General features: G+C 37.0%; 1 protein-coding gene across 4 annotated transcripts in view; it reads right to left on the bottom strand.

Moving 5' to 3' along the window:
• The window catches only part of FAF1 (Fas associated factor 1), a 484,187-nt gene that overhangs the window by 161,805 nt on the left and 311,707 nt on the right, over nucleotides 1-10,675 (bottom strand). The window lies entirely within an intron of this gene.

The raw sequence follows: 10,675 nt of genomic DNA, 5'->3' as shown, positions 1-10,675 counted from the left end.
TGCTGAATCAGGAAAAAATATTACTTTTAATTAAACTTGACTCTTCAGTACATCTCTTTTAATATTCTCTATATGACAAATGGGAAGTATGCATAAAACTCCTGCTGCATGATGAAGTATGATGGTTGTGTTGAGGAAAAAGCACTTATGTAATTGACTTGTGTGCTGAATGAACTACTTTTTTCATAGAACACTATTATTACTGAAATGACTGGCAAACAAACTATGGTTATTTGGATTTAAGTATTTGACAGGATTTTCTTCCAAAATGAATTAAGTAAGCCTGCTACTTTAAGGAACAGGTCTGGGAGTATCAACTGCCCACGACAAAATTTGAGTTTTCAAGTAAAAATTAAAATTTTGGAAAATTTATCAGCCACCATAAATGTAACAGCTTCCTAATGCTTAAAGACTTTCCTTTCCTTTTTTTCTTCTTTTTAAGATTTTTAAAAGTAATCTCTACACCCAACATGGGGCTTGAACACACAATTCTGAGATCAAGAGTTGCACGCTCCATGGGGTGCCTGGGTGGCTCAGTTGTTAAGCACCTGCCTTCGGCTCAGGGCGTGATCCCGGAGTCTTGGGATTGAGCCGCGCATAGGGCTCCTCCACTGGGAGCCTGCTTCTTCCTCTCCCACTCCCCCTGCTTGTGTTCCCTCTCTCACTGGCTGTCTTTCTCTCTGTCAAATAAATAAATAAATAAAATCTTAAAAAAAAAAAAGAGTTGCACGCTCCACCAACTGAACCAGCCAGGCACCCCCTTAAAGACTTCTCTGATGAGATCAGTGGTGATATTAACAGGTTATTTTTTAAATATCATATAATAGAATAGGTAAACGTTAGAAAATCTGCATAACTCAGAGGACCAATACTCTCCAAATGAACAATGAATGCATGATGTTATAAAATTATGCACTGGTAAAGGATCTATTTAAAGTGCAAGACAGACCAATGGATCTTATTGTAACAAAGTACAAAAAGTATACTGATATGGTTGCAGATTCCACATCAAAACTAACATTTAGAAAACTATCACTTTGAGTTCTGGTTTAGTATCAAAGAATAATATCCACAATGATCTGAAAAGACTATTAAAATATTCCTCCCTGAGAGCAACCCACATGAATGACCTCTCAGATCTCTTTTAGCTCTTATGAACTATGATCTTAACACATCACTAAGAAGATTCAGTTCAGTCACCTGCAGGATCCTTGCCCTGCATGTGATACACTTAGTAACACAACCTAAAAATTATAAACTATAGCTTCACTATTTGTATCTTTTTTTAAATAACTTTTTATTATATTATGTTAGTCACCATACAGTACATCCCTAGTTTTTTATATAAAGTTCCATGATTCAATACTTGTGTATAACACCCAGTGCACCATGCAATACGTGCCCTCCTTAACACCCATCACCGGCCTATCTTTTTAAAAAAGATTTTACTTACTTATTTGAAGAGAGAGAGAGAGAGCGCACGCGTGCACATGAGTAGGGGGAGGGGCAGAGGGAGAAGCAGACTCCCTGCTAAAGCAGGGAGCCCAATGCAGGGCTCAATTCTGGGACCCTGGGATCATGACCTGAGCTAAAGGCAGACGCTTAACTGACTGAGCCACCCAGGTGCCCCATATATCTTTTAAAAATTAGTTTGTAAAATACAATTACCTTGTGTGTGTGTTATTTTTTAAAAGATTTTATTTATTTATTTGATAGACAGAGAAAGCAAGCAGGCAGAGCTGGAGCAGAGGGAGATGAGAAGCAGGCTCCCTGCTGAGCAGAGAGCCTGATATGGGGCTCCATACCAGGACCCGGGGATCATGATCTGAGCCTAGGGCAGACGCTTAACTGATTGAGCCACCCAGGCACTCCACCTTGTGTTTTAAAAAATAATATTAATGTAAGAAAAACTTTTAAAACCATATTTCAAGCTTATCACCATCCTGACAAGGCAGCAGCATAATTAGTTCCATCTAGGTTTGGGAGTCTTACTGGGCATCAGCACTGAATATAATCATTGTAGTACAATGAAGATACACACATATATCACTGAGTATTACTTTATTGAGATATAACTGACCTACAATAGATTATACACATTTTGAAATATGTAATTTGATATGGTTTGAAATACATATACAAATACCCATGAAATCACTCAGTAGTTTTAAAAATATTTTAATAATAATTGCTATTATTGAGAGCTTAATATATACAGTATTATGTGTGTGCTTTATATGCATTACTCCACTTAATTGTCACAATAACCCTGCTTGATAGGTATTATTATAATCCCCATTTTAAAGACAAGGATACTGAGCCTTACTTAGATCAAGAAGCTTGCCTAAGGTCACACAGCTACTGAGTAGTGAGCCAAAACTCAAACTCAGAAAGATTTATCTCAGAGGCATTTAGAAATAATTCAATCAAACAACTATTAAGGCCCTACTATCTGTTGTCTGAGGGACTGATAAACAATAATTATTTTCTTTGGCTTAATCAAAATAGCTACTCCTGGATACCATCAATTTGTCAGGTACTATATTTTAAGTGTCTACCGTATATGACAATCCTGCAAATTAGGATAAACATGATTGCATAGATCACAAAACAGCCTCGGAGGGGTAGAATAACTTGTCTAAGATTAATTAACTACTAAGTGGCAAACCAGATTTTATTCCAAAAGCATGGAATTTTAACTACATCACACATTTCTGACCAACCCAAAGCTTTTTATGAATAAGAAGCCCTGAAGATAACTGCTGGATCACCCCTTTAAAATTTTCAGATGCTCACTGTTGAGCTAGACAGATTAAAGTAGTTAGAAGCCAAACTGAATCATGAGGCTGAAGTTTCATTTACTGCCAACAAGAGTGCAAATCAAATCCAAGCATTTTTTTTTTTAAATCACTTATGTGCTAGAAAAGTCACAGAGCTTTAATTTGTGGCAGGTTGAAGCAAGCTTATTAAGAATGTTAGTTACCAAGTGCACATCCACTTGTCTGGACTAGCCCACTGCCACATTCTTGTAGCAGGGTTAAATAGCAGTTTAGTCACCTCGTAAAAAAAGAAAAAAAAGCACACTGTTAAAAAGGAAGTGACTAATAATAATCTGGAACCAACGGAATGGAATATTATAAGACATGTGGAGGTCAAGATCAATTAATCTATAAAACTCCTGTGTCAACAGCTCAAAAACTGTGTTCTCTCCCTGGCCTTGCTGTATTAGAGTCCTCAACTGATTTGGCAAGTTGGTAAGGTTTAATGAAATAAACACCAACAGTAGCAAATTGTGAGGCTTTCTGCTGTATACAAAAACAAGAATGCTATCACACAACCAAGCAGAGTTGAAAGAAACAAGGATGGCTGCTATAGATGGCTTTATTTTAGACTCATAGGTATTAGAGTTGGAAAGGTCTTTGAATTCATCACTTGCTGATATCCCAACAAGGAGACCACAGATTGATTGATTGATTATTTATTTATTTATTTATTTATTTATTAAAGAAGGCGCCACACCCAGCGTGGAACCCAATGCGGGGCTTGAACTCATGTGAGATCAAGAGTTGAACGCTTAACCCACTGAGCCACCCAAGCACCCCAGAGACCAAAGATCTTTAAGTCTTAGCTGAGTTAAGTGCTGCCGCCACACTATTTCCACCAAGCATCCCCCGCTCCATTCAAAGCTAGTAATGGGACTCTCTTGAGAGTTTATCACCAGCCTACTCTTAAGCATCTTCTATCAGTAGCCCCATCATCTCTAACAGATTCCAAATGAAAGGTAGTTTCTTCTCACAAGAAGATCTAGTCTAATACTACTATTTAAGAGGAAACTTAGATATAGAGAGGTAAAGTTGTTTGCCCCAAGTCACAGCTTAATGATAGCACAAGCATGTTCTCTTTTTTTAAAGATTTTATTTATTTGTTTGAGAGAGAGAGAGATCTAGAGAGAGAGAGAGCATGAGCAGGGGGGAGGCGCAGAGAGAGAGACGGAGAAGCACACTCCCCGCTGAGCAGGGAGCCGGATGCAGGACTCAATCCCAGGACCCTGGGATCATGACCCGAGGCGAAGGCAGACATTTAACCGACTGAGCCACCCAGGTGCCCTCTCTTGACTTTTAACCTATTCTTCAAAGATGTTATAGCTAGTTGCAAAATACTATATTTTGTTTTAATTATCCCAAATTTTTAAAAAATAATTTTTAGGAAATATATATGAGATAATTTAAAATGCTCCTGACTTGTTTTTTTGTTTCTTTCTTTTAATCTAACAGACATATGAAAAGATGTTCAACATGATTAATCATCAGAGAAATCCAAATCAAAACCACAATGAGATACCATCTCACACCAGTCAGAATGGCTAGTATCAAAAAGACAAAAAATAACGTGTTGTCAAGGAAGTGGAGAAAAGGGAACCCTTGCGCATTTTTGATGGTACAGCTACTATGGAAAACAATATGGAGTTTCCACAAAAAAAAAAAAACTAAACTGAAAACAGAAATACCTTATGATCTAGTAATTCCACTTCTGGGTATTTTTACCCAAAGAAAATGAAAACACTAATTTGAAAAGATATAGGCACCGCAATGTTTATTGGAGCATTATTTACAATAGCCAAGATATGGAAGCAACCTAAGTATCCCTTGATAGGTGGATAGTTAAAAGAGATGTGGTAAAAGTACATACAATGGAATATTAGTCATAAAATAGAATGAAATCTTGCCATTTGCAACATGAATGCGCCAGAGGGTATTACACTAAGTGAAATAAATCAGACAGAGGAGGACAAGTACTGTATGACTTCACTTATACGTGGAATCTAAAAAACAAAACAAAGGAACAAACAATGACAAACAGATTCGTAAATATAGAGAACAAACTAGTGGCTGCCAGAAGGGAGGGGAGTGGGGAGATGCCTGAAATGGGTGAGGAGGATAAAGAGGTACAAACCTCAGTTATAAAATAAATAAATCACAGGGATGAAAAGTATGGCATAGGGAATATAGTCAATAATACTGTAATAACTTTGTATGGTGAAAGACAGTAACTACACTTATCATGGTGAGCATTTTGTAATGTACATAATTGTACACCTGAAACTAATATAATATTAAATGTCAACTATACTTCAATTAAAATAAAAAAACAAAAAAAAAGGAATTTCAAATAAAAAATGATTTGAGACTGATCTTTGAGGAAATGATTGTCAAAATAAATAGCATTTCCTAATGCAATGGTATGCAGAAATGCCTTAGTGAAGCAATGTATTTGTGGCATTACTGGACAACCACACTCTCAACTGTAAGCTATATAAGCTGGGCATCTTCTTGGGTCCTCAGTGAACATTTGCAGAGGACAATTTTCAATTAAAAAAACAACTGCATTATAATATTTTTTATTATTTTGGTTCAATTTAACCAATAGTTAGTGTCATAAGTTACATGTGAATGAATATTCCCAAGATGTGAACTGTAGCTTTGACAAGTTATACATTCTACATGACATACTTTAGACTGTCTTTTTGTACAAAGAATAAATTTATTAAAAGTTTTGAAAATATTTTAAAAAATATGTTGGGATTCTTGAAAACAAGGAGAATCACCTGATGATACTTTTCCACATTATAACTGCCCACCTTCATACTTCCCTGCACTGGTCCAACATTATCCAGCATTCTATCAAAGAGAGGTTGCTCCACACAAAAGTTTTCTTTTTTAAAGTCTTTTACTGCATCCCAGCTCCTAAAACTAGACGACACCATAAGGGGGTAAAGATTTACCCACTGCAGTAGAATTAACAAAATTTCTAAAAAGATATGCTTCTATAAAACTAAATATATAGTCAATAAAAACATTCTTGCATTTTATTATTTGATTCTAGTGAGTACACTAGACGAGCTTCTGAAGTACTTCAGAATACTAGAGTACTTCTGAACAATAAGTTATATAAGAATATAGCCCTATTAGACCAGCCTAACGCTGCCTGGCATAATTTCTCTCATACCTATTTAGTGAGAATGGTTAGATTTACCTCTATAAAGATACTAGCTCAGGCAGGCAGACTAGTTATTATTTGCAAGACAACTTTAAGCCAAAGAAGCTATTTCATTTGAATCAAGAGTTCTGTTTTAAAGTCTGCTACTTGGCACAGGGGACAATAATCCATGCTGTGAATTAAAATGGCGCTTGTTTCTCAGTTCCAATCGCTACAGCTTGTTCATTTAATTGCTTATGAGCACCCTCTGCTGGAGGGCAGAAAAGAGAAAAGAACCTATTAAAACAATCCACTTCTTCTAACCCACCAGATAGGTGAGGGGGAAGAAAGTAATCTGAAATGCGCAGATTTCTCTTGAACTTGCCCTTCATCCCCATAATTACTTATAATTTAGAACTGGTTGCTGAATAAGTTATATGAACCATATAGTTACCCAGAGTCTATAACTTAATTATTCAATAAACATGTAAGTTCCCATTATGTCAGGCATAACCTGGCCTTGGATTCTGGCTTTGATATTTAATACACTTCCCAGGGAAGTTGCTTGACCTCATAAGATCCCAGTTTTCTCATCTGAGTAATGGGAACAATATCTTTATTGACAGCATTAAAAAGATGGTAAGTGAATAAGTGCCAAGCTTAATCGGACTTAATTAATTTTGCAACTAAAATAAAAACAAAAAGCATACTTCATCTTTGGCTCTTTGTCAGAAGAAAGGATTATCATATAGTTGTCTTCAGATGCAATGCCCAATTATTTCTGTCTTTAAGAATTTAAGCCTAGATGACAGTATTGGTATCAGATAAGTGTTTAATAACACCTTATGTCAATTACATTTAACTTAATTGATATGTGTTCTGAAATATACATAACAGCCTATTATATTAAACTTTTCCACATCAAAGGTATCCAGAAGATGTTGACTAATACTTCATAAAGTTATTTTCTTCCTAGGTGAAAAAATTAGCTTATTTAGGGGTTTCTTATCTATTCTCAAGACCTTGTATGCCATTCTTCTAAGTATCACCCATGAAGAGTATGTTTGTTTAGATATACTTTGGCTCTGAGTGCACTTAAGAGCCCATCTCTGACATTCACTACCTGTTTATGACAGATTTTTTTGAAAGATTTTATTTATTTGAGAGAGAGTGAGAGCAAGAGAGATCACAGAGGGAGAGGGAGAAGCAGACTCGCCACTGAGCAGGCAGCCCGATGCAAGGCTTGATCCCAGGACCCTGAGATCATGACCTGAGCCGAAGGCAGCGACTGAGCCACCCAGGCGGCCCTATGACAGATTTTTATAAGGATATTTTACAAGGGATGTCCAAAAGTGGAAACTTGCTACAGGTTTCCCATTTAATTCCTATGAGATTAACTTAACCAAGACTGAAGGAGAGGAAAACAGCCTGAGGAGAGTAATGGGGTGGGGTGGGGTGGGGGGAGGAGAGGGGAGGAAAGGAGTGCTCCTATCTGCTGCAGTGACTTTGGGTGACTAGTTAAGCCTACCAAGGACTTTCAGCTTAAATACATTTAACCAGCCTGTAAGCTATTCCTCTTTCGTCACCACCATTAATGCAAATCAAGTATAGTTCTTTTATGTCTTAAGGCTGTGTGGTGCCCTTTTAAGACTTTCTCCCATCAATGCTGCCTATGATATGATTCCAGCTGTATAAAAATAATGGAGGGCTAATACATTGAAAGAACATTGTAGACAGATAAAAGGATGTGGATTAAAATTCTAACTTTGCCTCTTATTTATTGTGCGACCTTGATCAACTCTCTTTTAGCTTTATCACCTGTAAAATGAAAAAAACACGACTAGGTGCTTTCTAAGTTCCTTTATCTCACTCTGAACAAATTTTTCAAGGCCACTGCCTACCTATCTTTCCAGTTATTATCCCTCACTACTTTTTTGCACTGTATACACATTTGTTAGCTCATTGAACCAAAAATATGCTTTGCACTTACCTACTCCTAGGCTTTTGCTCATGCCATTACTCTTGCCTGGGTTTCCCTCCCCATTTTTTTCTACCTGTCGGTTTCATAGGTATGTTAGGATCATATGAGAAAAGTGAAAGCACTTCTTCAAATCTCAGCTCAATCTTGTCCTTAAAGCCCCTATAACCTCCCAATCTCAAAATTTTCTCTGTTCTTTAAAATATCTGGTACCTTTTTAAAAAAATTTTAAAAATAAGCTCTAAGCCCAATGTGGGACTTAAACCCACAACCCCGAGATCAAGAGTCGCACACTCCACCAACTGAGCCAGTCAGGTGCCCCAAAAAACACCTGGTATCTTTCAGGAGTCAATCATACGTCATGAAACTTGGCCAAATCTTCCAGAAATAAACATCTTTTAGTCAGCCAGTTCCTGAGGGGAGGACCAGAATCCCAGGTGAGAGCTAAGCAGAAGGCGGCAGTGGGGATTTTATAAACAGAGGTCTTACATGGGTAGGTCAAGGTCTGGAATAAAGTGGTGAAAGCTTGGCCCTGGAACTGGACCCGACTGAAGTAAGGGCCAAATATCTAGGAATCAAAACTCTGTTATCCTACATTTGTAGAAAACTGTCCAGGCCCTAGCCCTGTATGCTATTTCTGTCACTGGGGAAGAGGTAGCCCTAAGGCAGCAATACTGTTCCAATGGGTGCAATGGATTGGGGGACCTGCGGTTCTAGGAGACAAAAGGGAGAGAAAGTGTCCCAATGTATAAGGAAGGAATCTCACCCCCCAAAATGCACTCCCATGTCTCCTGAATCATTTACACCTGTGACGAGGAAGTTTCTGGTGAAACCTGTATCACCACAAGACAATTCTTTGGTAATCATTGTCACTGGACTTCCTCAGAAAGGTATAAAAGCAGAGTGATTATGAACTTGAACTCCAAAGTCACACTGCCAGTATTTGAAATCCTGGCTCTGCTGGCTAATAGCTGTATGACTTTAGACAACTCTCTTATCTTCTTAGTTCCTCAATTCCCTCCTCTGTAAAGTTCCTAAGTCATAAGATTGTTGTGAGGATTAGTGTGTGTGTGTGTGTGTGTGTGTGTGTGTGTGTGTGTCTGTGTGATATATACATATGGTAGGGATTTTGCTATATAACTCTGGGGAGTAGACAGAGAGTACTAAACTTCTCTTAAGTAGAGTACAAAATGCAACGTTATTCATTCACTTAACTAATAGTTACTAAGCATCCATGAGGAAATCAGCTGAGTGCTAGGGCTACAGCCAATGGTGAACAGTTTCTCTTTTGATGAAGTTAATAACCATTGGTTTGTGAATAAAGTATATACTATGTTAGCTCTGTTTTATCCTGCTGTATCTAATCTTTGTTATCCCTTTAGTGAGAATGTACCTGGTACAGTTTGCCAAGTCCCATTCCACAGGAAAAAAAAAAAAATAAGGTTCTTATTTTTCACCCAAGATCACAAAGCTAATAAACACAGCAGAGTCAGGACTAACATGCTGACTCCTACCTAACCTTTTTACTTTATTTTTTTTAATGACATCACCTCTACTTTAAGTGTGAACCAACCTGGTTAGCTTGTTAAGCCTCTAATTTATTGGGTGTGGGAACGTGGTAAAGTTAAATTACGAAAAAAATTTAAAAGTCTCTAGATATCATTAGATCACCTGAAATCATAACTCTATTTCAAGACAGAGAAAGGCAATGAAAGAAATAAAGACAGCAGTATGTTGCAAAATCTCAACTATTTTTTTTTGCATAGTTAGCTTCTAAAGCCTGGACATTTGTAAAGAAAAATCATACTTTAACTCATCTATACTTCTCAGGTCAGGCAAACGTAGTCATTATGTCATTTGAATTATTTTTAAGTAAGTTAAAGTATACTTTAAAAATACTACTGTCAAAGAAAATGACAATGGCTGGTGCTTGGAGAGCAGACTGGAAAAAGGCTTATCAAATATTCCACTCAAGAAACATAGTACTCTTATAGCTTTCCAAGGAAGTATATACAGCAGGGTTGTTATGATGACCTGCAGCTCACTCAGCTCATTCACATATATTATTCTGTTTCATATGGGTCAGCCCAATACTCCGAACACTTTCCAAAGTGACTGAAAACCAAACTTTCAAACATTAATTGTGAAAGTATTCTTTCCGAGAAGATAATGTAATTTTCTATACTTGAGATTTCACACCATAATGGCTTACCAAGACAAGAATGGAAAACAAAAAACTTTTGTTACCAAAACTACTTATACAAATACCAAAAAGAAACCACATGTTAAAATATAAACAAATGCCTGTCTTCCAACAATTTATATTTTATGATAATTATTATTGTTGTTGTTGTTTAATTAGGCTTATGAAACTATCTCTTGAAAGGTATTTAGCAGTTTATGTTAAATGGGTAAAAAAAAATCTATCTTGGGTGCAGTGTGTTCAGGTTATAAAAGCACCAGTGCTTATTTTATCTCCCCACAAAGTGTTGCTGAGATAATTACTGCTGACAGCTTTATTCAAGGTTCATTTCACTTTTTCTGCTATTTTTCTCTGGTTAGAAGTTCAACAGAGCCCATGGGAAGCCACACCCCTCACACCTGTTAGGCTTCTTCATGTTACGGAGGGCCAGTATGGACATGTCACTTCGAATTAGCATTGTACCAGGGCGCTAACTGTGACAATTACTTATCACAGGTTTAACTTAAAAAAAAAAAAAA

Source organism: Ursus maritimus, unplaced genomic scaffold, assembly GCF_017311325.1.
Source record: "Ursus maritimus isolate PB19 unplaced genomic scaffold, ASM1731132v1 scaffold_12, whole genome shotgun sequence".
In the NCBI taxonomy this organism is placed as follows: Eukaryota; Metazoa; Chordata; class Mammalia; order Carnivora; family Ursidae; genus Ursus; species Ursus maritimus.
Note: the sequence above shows the minus strand (reverse complement) of the source record. Positions and strands in the feature narration are given on the sequence as shown.